At 30.5% G+C, this 10,148-nt stretch overlaps 1 pseudogene; it reads right to left on the bottom strand.

The window, feature by feature from the left end:
• Positions 1-738: 738 nt before the first annotated feature.
• Positions 739-5,517, bottom strand: LOC141617242 (glycine-rich domain-containing protein 1-like; annotated as a pseudogene).
• Positions 5,518-10,148: the final 4,631 nt, after the last annotated feature.

Raw genomic sequence — 10,148 nt, forward strand, 5'->3', positions numbered from 1 at the left:
ATTTTTTACCACGAATCTAATTATGTTATCTTCATAATTTTTATAACGATATTTTTTTTGACAAATGAAATCTCAAAGTTTTTATATAAAAATTAGAAACTTCTCATGAATATAAAATAGAAAATATTGATATTATAATAATTAAAAGTTTCTCCACTTTATTTTTTATGTGGAAAATATTATTTATGAAACTTTTCTAAATTAATTTTTGATGATGTGGACGCACTAGAATCGCTCGAAAAAACTCTTTTATATATATATATATATATATATATATATATATATATATATATATATATATATATATATATATTCGATTAAAAAAGAGTGTATTATTTGTACAAAAATTCAAATGTTTTTAAATTTTGAGTGAGTCGGATAATTATAAGAAAAAAATAGTGAACATTTAGCTAATGCTAAAATGATATGTTTTTATTTGTGGTTCGTTTAGCTTACCTATCAAGTATGTATCCATAAATTCTTTTCGAAAGTTTCAAAAACATAACAAAAAAAAATAACTTTGTGACAAACTTATTTATTCTTATTCATCAATCTTTTTTCTCAAACATATTCATATAATTTATGCCCAGACTACATAATCTTATGCTCAACTTTAGTTAATTTATATTTTATATTATCATTATTAGAAGCCCAAAATTCCGCTACGGCCCCAGCAGCCCGCGCAAATTGCTGTCGCCTCCACCTTGCCGCCACCACCATTGGTCCAATTTCCAACAGCTATTCCATCACCTCTTCATCCATCTTGTCAACGCATTCACCCGCACAAAGTGCCGCAACCTCCACCTTTTCTGTAACCTTCCTTCGGGCATCAGTAACATAAATATTTTTCTCCTCGTTTGATAGTGTATCACACAATATGAATGCCATTGCAATGCATGGTAGGACTATCCATTCATTTGTTACCTCTATTTTTTCAGATTTTGTATCGATTAAGGCTATCGCCTTTCCATAAGGGTTCTCGACAGAGAATTCAACAAAAGTCATGAATTCTTGTTCCGATATTTTGTTGCTTTTGTGATTGGATTCATACTCTAGCCTTCTTCCAAGAAATAGCTTCACCTGTGAAATTATTAACTGCTTTAGTTATTTGGGTATTTGTTAATTCAATTTGCTAAATCACTACATCGGCCCACCCATGACTTGGACCTCATAAGATAGTTTAAAGTACATTCATACTTAAGCAAGCCCAGTTAGATAATGATGTCACCCAAAACCGACCAAATTCAAAGTGACCGACATAAGTAAGTGACTTATAACCTGACAAAGAAAACCTTAATAATAAGTTAATAACAACTAAAAATGATCAAACACTGATGCAGATTTTCCAGTGTTGTAACCATTAACTAGATAACCGCAAATCTGATTTTGAATAACCAAAACCCATAATTACGCGACCCCAAATGACCACTTTGCCTAGTCTAATTCTAAGAAACTACAAAAATTTATTGAAGATCGTGATGTTAATATTTAAACATATTTTGTTATCTATTATACACTCAAGACCAAACAAAACAAGAAAATAAATTACCATCTTATCATCAATTAGCTCGAAGAGAGACTCGTCATTTCCATAACTAAACTGAAGATTGAAGGATCCATGAGTACCCTTTATAGACCAATAATTTCCATTAAACTCGACTAAAGTGTGTTTTTTGACGGAGTTTGTGACACAATACACTTCTTTTCCGAAAGGAGAGGTGGAGCATGGTGCATCGTGTGTAATATTCCTGAATCACATTTACGTTGAAAGATCATAAATAATTTATATGTTTTTCAAAGTACATGTTGGACAAGCGAATTATTAAAATCCGTAGATCCTGGTTATAACGAATAATGTTCCTTAAAACAAATCATGAACAAAAAAAGTTGAAGGTAACTTTTTCTCAAGACTAAAAACTTTTTTTCCATCGTAATCCATTACATGCATGGGCCTCGAGTCCAGCACGTTCCAATTGAAACAATTGAGGCGCCGGAGCTGGAGGAGTAAATGAAATGAAAACATGGAGAGATACGGGTTTAGAAGTTTCCATGTCAGATACAAGATCAACTGAGAGCCATTTATTTGTCGCAAGTTGAGATCGAGTTGACAACATTTCTTACAAAGAAAGAGAGCAAGAACCAAGGACCTTAAGTAATTTTGTCTTTGTTTCATTAGAAGGTGAATGAGACATGACTTCGAAGAAGAACTCTCCCTTTGGTTCACATTGAAAAAGAGCAACTTGTTTGCCTTTATAAATTGATGATATGCCTAACGATCTCTTGGAATTGAGAAACATATCAGGGGTTTTCTTGCTGAACGCAACAATGAGGTTTTCTTTCGGCTCTTCTAGTAAATTTTTGATATCTGCAAATCCAAAAGAACCTGTCGAATAGAAACCAAAACATACAATATAGTACGTACTACCAGAATTACAATTTTATACGTTCAAATGACATAAAAATCATATAATCACGTTGGACGAACGACTTATTTAACCTTTCACAACATGAAATAGTAATTTGAATCTCAACCATTTTATATAACTCATTATTTAGTCCATAATAATATTATTATTAATACAACAAAATAAATGGAAAATACAAGTATACTATTAAAATTCATTATAGGTTATTTGAGTTAGATAGTTAAAACTATGATCGTCTCATGTGTATTTTTATCGTATTATTTTAAATATAAGTCAATTAATACTTATACCCGATCATTTTTGAGCATTTGCTCATATTCGCTCATCAAAGGTTTGCGTTCAATCGATGTAGACCAGGTTAGTTTTACAAGATATATATATATATATATATATATTTATATATTTGGGATCCGGTGAGAACCACCAACATAATGAGAACCTTGAGAATTCCACCCAACGAAATTCTTTTGTAAAAAATAATGACATATTTGGATTCGGTATAGAATTTTATGGTTAGATAACATATTTCTTGGTCTAAAAAGTATAAACTAGTGACGGAAATCGAGGCCAGATACATTTTATTAATTTTCATGCACCTACTACACATTTTCATGTCTCTAATAATTTTCATGCACCTAGAGCTCGTTTACATAGAGCCTGTTATTTTCATGCACCTAGTAATCATTTTAATGCATGTAACAATTTTCATGCACCTAGTATTCATTTTCTTGCATCTATAACCATTTTAGTATATCTAATTATATTTCTATACATTAAGTTTATTTTTTGGTAATAAAATCAATAAATTTTGTTTAGTTATACTAAAGAATGTGTTTGACTATACTAAACTAATAGTAAATGATCCATCAAAACTTTCGAAATACGATTTAGTGAAGATTTAGTAAGGGTTCTCACGGTTCTCATTATATTGGTGGTTCTCATCGAATCCTTACCTATATATATATATATATATATATATATATATATATATATATATATTATTGTTGCCTATAACACCCTTGACGTTTTTTCAGGATTTCATAAAAACTTTACTTTTTATTATTACTCCTGTAATAGGAAAGGTCAACTATTGTGGCTTAAATAAAAGAGATAGTAAGACAAAATAGGTGAAATAAAGAAAATATAGAAAGAAATATATTATCAGCATATCAAACTACCTCCACTGTTTTCAAAGTTAGAACTAGAATCTGCTGGCCACATTTTTCGAATTTATTGAACTCGTCCAACTCGACATTGACTTTGTAGGGTACTTGTGTAACAGGACTAGGGTCATTTCCCCTATGAGTAGCACCAGCCTTCCAATAGCTGAACCCAAATGTGTCTTCCCACTGCCTTGTAGTTTCAGATTGTCCTTTATCTAGTTTCCTCCTTTTTGTTCTATCGGAAACAGTGTCATCATGGTGTACTACAATTCCTACTAATTCACCCATGTCTTTTGAGTAAGCCTCTTGGTATAGTTGGTGTGTGTGCCATATCAGATCGACATCATAAGTAGGGACACATAAGCTCTCTAGGCTCATTTTCCTGTTTGTTTTAATGAGATGGAGAAATCCTTTATATCTAGCCGCTGCTTCATTAAGAAAGAGTTCATCCATCATGTGTGGTATGTACATCTGTCAATCAAACAACTTGTGATATTTTGATCTTCTTTCAAACAAGTCATTCGGATCGAGTACGACTTATAAGTCAGGTTTTTTGGGTATGGTATTATGCCATAGTGATTCGATCGAAGAGTTTACATTTGAGATTATATCCTATTGTTGGATAATTAAGATACGAGTTCGCAATGAACAACCAATTTTCATAAAGAAGTTATGGGTCAATTCAAGAGTGTATAAGATCATTCTTGGTTTAATGGTTATTTGTATAGTGAATTCAATCAAAGTTTATTATCAGTCCTTGAAAAAAAAAAGTTCAAGTAAGTGTGATTTCGAGTAATGTCTATCGCGGTTTTTTTTTTTAAAAAAAAAAGGCTAGATAAACATAATTGTAGTAGTCCAATTACTCATTTAGGATTTTCTCTCGTCATTTTAAATCAATTAGTCATTTTAGGTACATAGTGAAGGTTAATTTAGAACATGAGTCATATTCTGATTATTTACGTAGTCTAATAACAACCCACTAAATCAAGCATATTCTTATAATTTAATTTTAAAAAATATGTTACTTAAACTCAAGGATTTTCATTACCTGAAAAGCAAAAGAGGCTTTGCCTTTTAACAGTAGAAACCAGATCATAACTTGTAAACTTTTTGGTTAAGGACTGTTTTTGCAATGCATCCTCTAAAAAGGGTCTACTCAAGTCAAGCTTATAATGCTCTTCCGGGTAAAGTTTATTCCATATCTCCTCAGTTGCGGTTGTTGATTGGGCCTCGGCAGATGATATGACGTTAAGATTGCCAAGGATTCTTCCAAACAACTTCTCACAATCACTTTTGTATCTTATCTGATTATAAAACACATGTCATAAATATAAAAGCCATATGGATTTATAAGAAATATACTTTTTTTTTTATCTGAGATGAATGTAAAATCAGATCATTAGTCCATATTCATACCGGATTTAGCCTATGGCAGTGCCATATCCATTCGGAATCAAGAGGAAGAACCAAAGAGCCTTCAAGAAGAAGGGTCTCCAAATGTTTGGCGAGCAAAGGAATCCATAAGACATTGTACCTAAAAGATGCAACATCTTGTAGTCAAAGGGCTGACAGTTAACATTTTAACACTTCATATTCATCGTGATAAACTTAAATTTAGTTAAAATATGATCCACCAAAAACAACAACAAAATTGACGTTAATACAACGCTATCAAAAGAATACTAATACAAACAAATGAGAACTCCAATGTTGCCCGCATGCCTATATATACGTATACAGGTATAGAAAGCACATAAACATGTAGGTCACCTGTAGATAGCTCGTTCTAAAGCATGACCTTCGTACAAAAAGCGATTTCGATCAACCACAGCTACAAATTTCAGAAGCTTTTTAGCAGCCTCGACAAGATCAACACTTACATTTATTTTCTATGCTTCAGCCCACTCTTGTTCGTTTTGAAATCCCATCTTTAGACCAAACACAACTGTCATAATTCAGTTCAATAAAACTCATTTAGTGTTCCGATTGATTGGAAATAGAGTTAGATACTTCTACGAACTTTGGATGTATTAATACCACACGGAAATTTCTATCACTTCTACATTGTTTTTCAAAATTTAGTAAAACAGACATGTTATTAAACTAACCATGTTGTTTATGTGTAAGACCAATTGTTAATCATTTTTCAACACAATTTAGTTATACGATATAACTTCATTCTAAAATAATCTCATATTTGGGGCGTAGTAAGAAAAAATATTTATATCTTAGTCGAGATAAGCTATTCAATAGCGAGATCACATCACAAAAACATCCTTACCATTGTCGTATATATTTGGTTGAAAAGTTTTTCTCAGAAACTGGAGAGATAACTTGCAATATTATGCAAAATGGGTATTAAAAGTAATAAGACATTTACGAATGATGTAATATGGTTCACCAATAAAAGTAATCACTAGCACAAAAAAAAAAGTAGTCACAAACATTAATAAAATGGTTACGCTTATTATAAAGATATACATTAAATAAAACACGCAATATGATCCATAGCCCCACAATCAACTATAAAAGGATCATAAAAAATCATATAGGGATACTAGAGAAGCGGTTTCTTATGTATTTGGTTAACTTCTCATCTTGAACTGTACTTATTCCACAAGAAAACTTAATTAATATCAGTTAATCACCTCAATTGCAAAAGCATAAAATAAAGATTACATTTACAACATCAATATAATCATGAAAATATATTAATGAAATTATGAATGCAAAAAAGATTTGTTACTTGTAATGATTACTAAAAAGATTAAAATCACTTTAATCTCCCACTTACAGTGATGAATAAATTGCTCTTTGTTTAAGCTATTGATGTTCGAATAATGTTGCGAGTTTTTGACTTCTACAAATCATATGGCTATCTTTATATAGGTTGATAAAAGTGTACAAATATGGACAAAAACCCTCTTATTATCCTCTTTTTTCTTAAAAAGGAAAATTCATTCATGCACAAGATATGGTTATTTTCTTTTAAGAAAAAAAATCATCTACTATAAGTGAATGGATTGACTTTTGTCATTCTGTCAATTCAAATTAAGGGATTTTTTTGTTACCCGTTTAATTTATGGAAAGAAGAACTTCTCATAAATTGACTAAATATGATATGTTTTAGTAGCTAAATTCATGGGAAATAAAAATTCTCATGGAACACCAATTCCTAAAAACTGTGGGACGTCATTTAGTTCTCTCAAGCAAACTAAATAACTTTTATGCAATTCACAAGAATTGCAACTTCACGTGAATTAATTTTACATAAATTCTATATTTCCTTGGTAAATCAAACAACCTCTAAATTTCGTTGTTCTATTTTCACTCATAATTGAGAAATTACACACTTATTATCTTATGTTATCTACTTTTCAATTTGCTTATAAGAATTTCAAGATTCTCCACATTTGTGCAAAAGCTTTTATAAAAAATAAATAAATAAATTGATTTTAGGTAAAATTCGTTTTCCTTATCTTCGATAAGGAGCGCAATTAAATAATGATCGATTCATCCAGACTAATCTCTCGTTTGATCCTAATTTTCGAAATGTCTCTTGCAAATATTTTTAAACAAGTTAAATAATTCACAAAAAAACTTGAGAGAGACGATTTCTCACTAAGTCTTTAAGAGACCGCTCTTCTATTCCTTTTTGTGTGTTTTTAGCGATCCCTTAAGCTCGTACATATTTTATAAAAAACGTACTCATTTTATCTTAAACTATGATTGATACATGTTTATTACTTCTGTTACCATTTTAAGATTGAACTAGTTTTATCACCCGTAAAAATCACGTAATCGTCTAAGGTATGCGATAATGATTAAATTTCAAACTAAGAATTAGAATGAAAACTACAATTCAAAAAATCAAATTATAATGTAATGAAAATGTAAAATAATAGAAAAAAAAACAACAAATACAAAAATAAAATATATATTTGAGAAAAAAAATTATTAGTCATTCATGTTGATGTCGTCAATCCTTGTAGTTAGTCTACAATATATAATTGTTTAAGCAATCCTAGTATTTCACTTCTCCATGTAGTTTTCTTTCTCCAATGAATCACCCCTACAAAATACGTAACTCAGTATTTAGTGCAGAGTAACCATTAAAATAGTGGAATTTGTTATATCCAATATTATCGCTATTAACATAAGTTTTCTATAAATAATGAAACAAAGAGAGAACGAAAATCAAGTTGTAGAGATGTAAGTATATTTACCTTTGAAAAGTTTAAAGCCACAAATCTTGATAGCTCCTAAATGCGAACAAAATAAAAATATACGCAAAGTTAAAAATATAATGAACACTTCATAGCTCAATGGAACTTCCATAAAAAATAGTTAATAATTTAAATCCTTAATACACTTAGCTTCAAGTGAATAGAATTATAAAAATGACTAGTGGCTCATACAATTAAACTAACGCTATGGATAAGAAAACTTTTGCCTTACAAATTTTATCATCCCTAAAAAATATATAAACAATTGAGGATGTGTTTTATGACTTTTGAACATCTCTTTTTCATTATTATGAAATTTAATATAGGCATAAATATGGAGCAAGGTTCATGATTTCTAACATCATTTTTTATCATTATGAAATTTAATATAGACATAAATATTATAATAAAGATGTGTGATGATTATGTTCTAAATTCTATTTTAAGAATCTTTTTATGAGACCGATTTTTTGTATGATCGCAATATATTCTCAAGTTTTAAGTCACAAGTACTTAAACTATTTTTAAATTGATCCCAAAATTTTGTAAAGATTATTTTGTAGGATAATATAGTTACTTTTAATGGTCTCATTTAAAATAAACAGTATTATCATAGAAATAGTCCAAGTTTAATTTTCGGTGTTCATGTGGCATGTTTTTTATTAAAGAAAAGAATTTATAATTGACATACACCTCTCCAAATAGACTTTTTACTTTTTTTTTAGTAGGTCACTAATTAAATTATCATTCAATGTGTATTTTTTTGCGTAAGAATTATCCGTCAATATGGAATTGTCATTTGTCACTAATCAAATATTCTATAATCAAATACTAAATACCAATTAATTGTAAAAATGGTCCATGCGATAAAATTTAATGTTTAGGTAGCCTTTTAAACTTTATTGTATAGATTGATAAGATATGGATTATGATACTGCCATGTCACAATTTTTTTTTTTTTATAAAACCACGAACTTGTCATGTCACATTTAATTCGCAATGTCAGTATGTCACATTTGCCACTTCACATTTAATTTCCCATGTCACATTAGATTCTTGTTTTAGATAGGCTTTTAATTATATTGTATACATAGATTGTAAAATGGTCATTATGAGATCATCTCGTATAAGAACTAGTGTAAAAAATTATATAATGTGACTCTTTTAAATATTTGATACAATTGGAAAGAGGAAAAAAAATAGCGAATGTCCATTTCATTTACTTCACTCGGTAGATAAGGGTGGTGCATGGATAAAGTTTTTTTTAGAGTAGGTCTACTTTACCAAATTTGTATGAAGTGGATTACATGATATATGAAACGAGCTCTTTAATGTATTTTGTGGGTATTGTACCATATATATACGAAAGGTAAAAAGATAAAAGTCAATCTAACTTTAATAGAATAAGATATTTTCTCCTTTTATCTGATTTATTTATTTAATCTTTTAATTGTATAAGGTATTTTAATCAAATGTAATAAAAAAAATGATTGGGGCACAAGGAGTGTATATATTAGGCCACGTGACTATCTGAGTAATGTTATGAACCAGTTTTTAGAAGCAGATTCTCAAAAGAAGTCATATATTTAACTTTTCAACTATTCCTTTTGTGTTTTTGCTTTGATATTTTTTACCAAGTTATGAATTAGGGTTAAAGCGGTCTAATATTGTTAATCGAATGATATTGTGTGTGTTTGTATGATTGCGATGAATAATAAAGAAAGCAAATAAAGAGGTAGAACACGAGAGATTTGGTGACGCGAAAAACCCAATGTGGGTAACGACCACGGGAAAGAGACAATGTCCTTCCAAGTATTCAACGAGGAAATTATTAATATTAGGTCATGACTACAAGAGGAATTTAGACGGTAGTATTGCTAGTGTCAAGGTTCTAGGTGCGCAGTTAAGAATGGATCCCTTTTTCTTTGCCTTCCATCATCTTATATAGGACTAAACCCTCTCAAAGGTTGTCGTGCTTCCATTTCATGGGCTTTTAACCAGCTCCCCTTAGTGTGCTACTCGTGACTCATGGGCCACTGCCTTCTGCCGCCTCATTGGACCGATACTCGTATCCTGTCCCATATATGCGAAATTGGGCCCAAACAGTTTGCCCCTAATTTCTTGCGAGACAGGCTCCAAACTGATGAGCGGGAAATTAACTGATCAAAATCATGCAGTCCTTTATTCAGCTTCCCACGCACTCCTTATTACTTCAACCCACTGGCATAATTAACTGCCTCACTTCCCTATATTAATTCCTCAACTTTCCTTCCCTCTCCTACTTATACTCCAACCGCCCATCTCTTTTCTTCTCTCCTCCATTATTCTTAAAC

Source organism: Silene latifolia, chromosome X, assembly GCF_048544455.1.
Source record: "Silene latifolia isolate original U9 population chromosome X, ASM4854445v1, whole genome shotgun sequence".
In the NCBI taxonomy this organism is placed as follows: Eukaryota; Viridiplantae; Streptophyta; class Magnoliopsida; order Caryophyllales; family Caryophyllaceae; genus Silene; species Silene latifolia.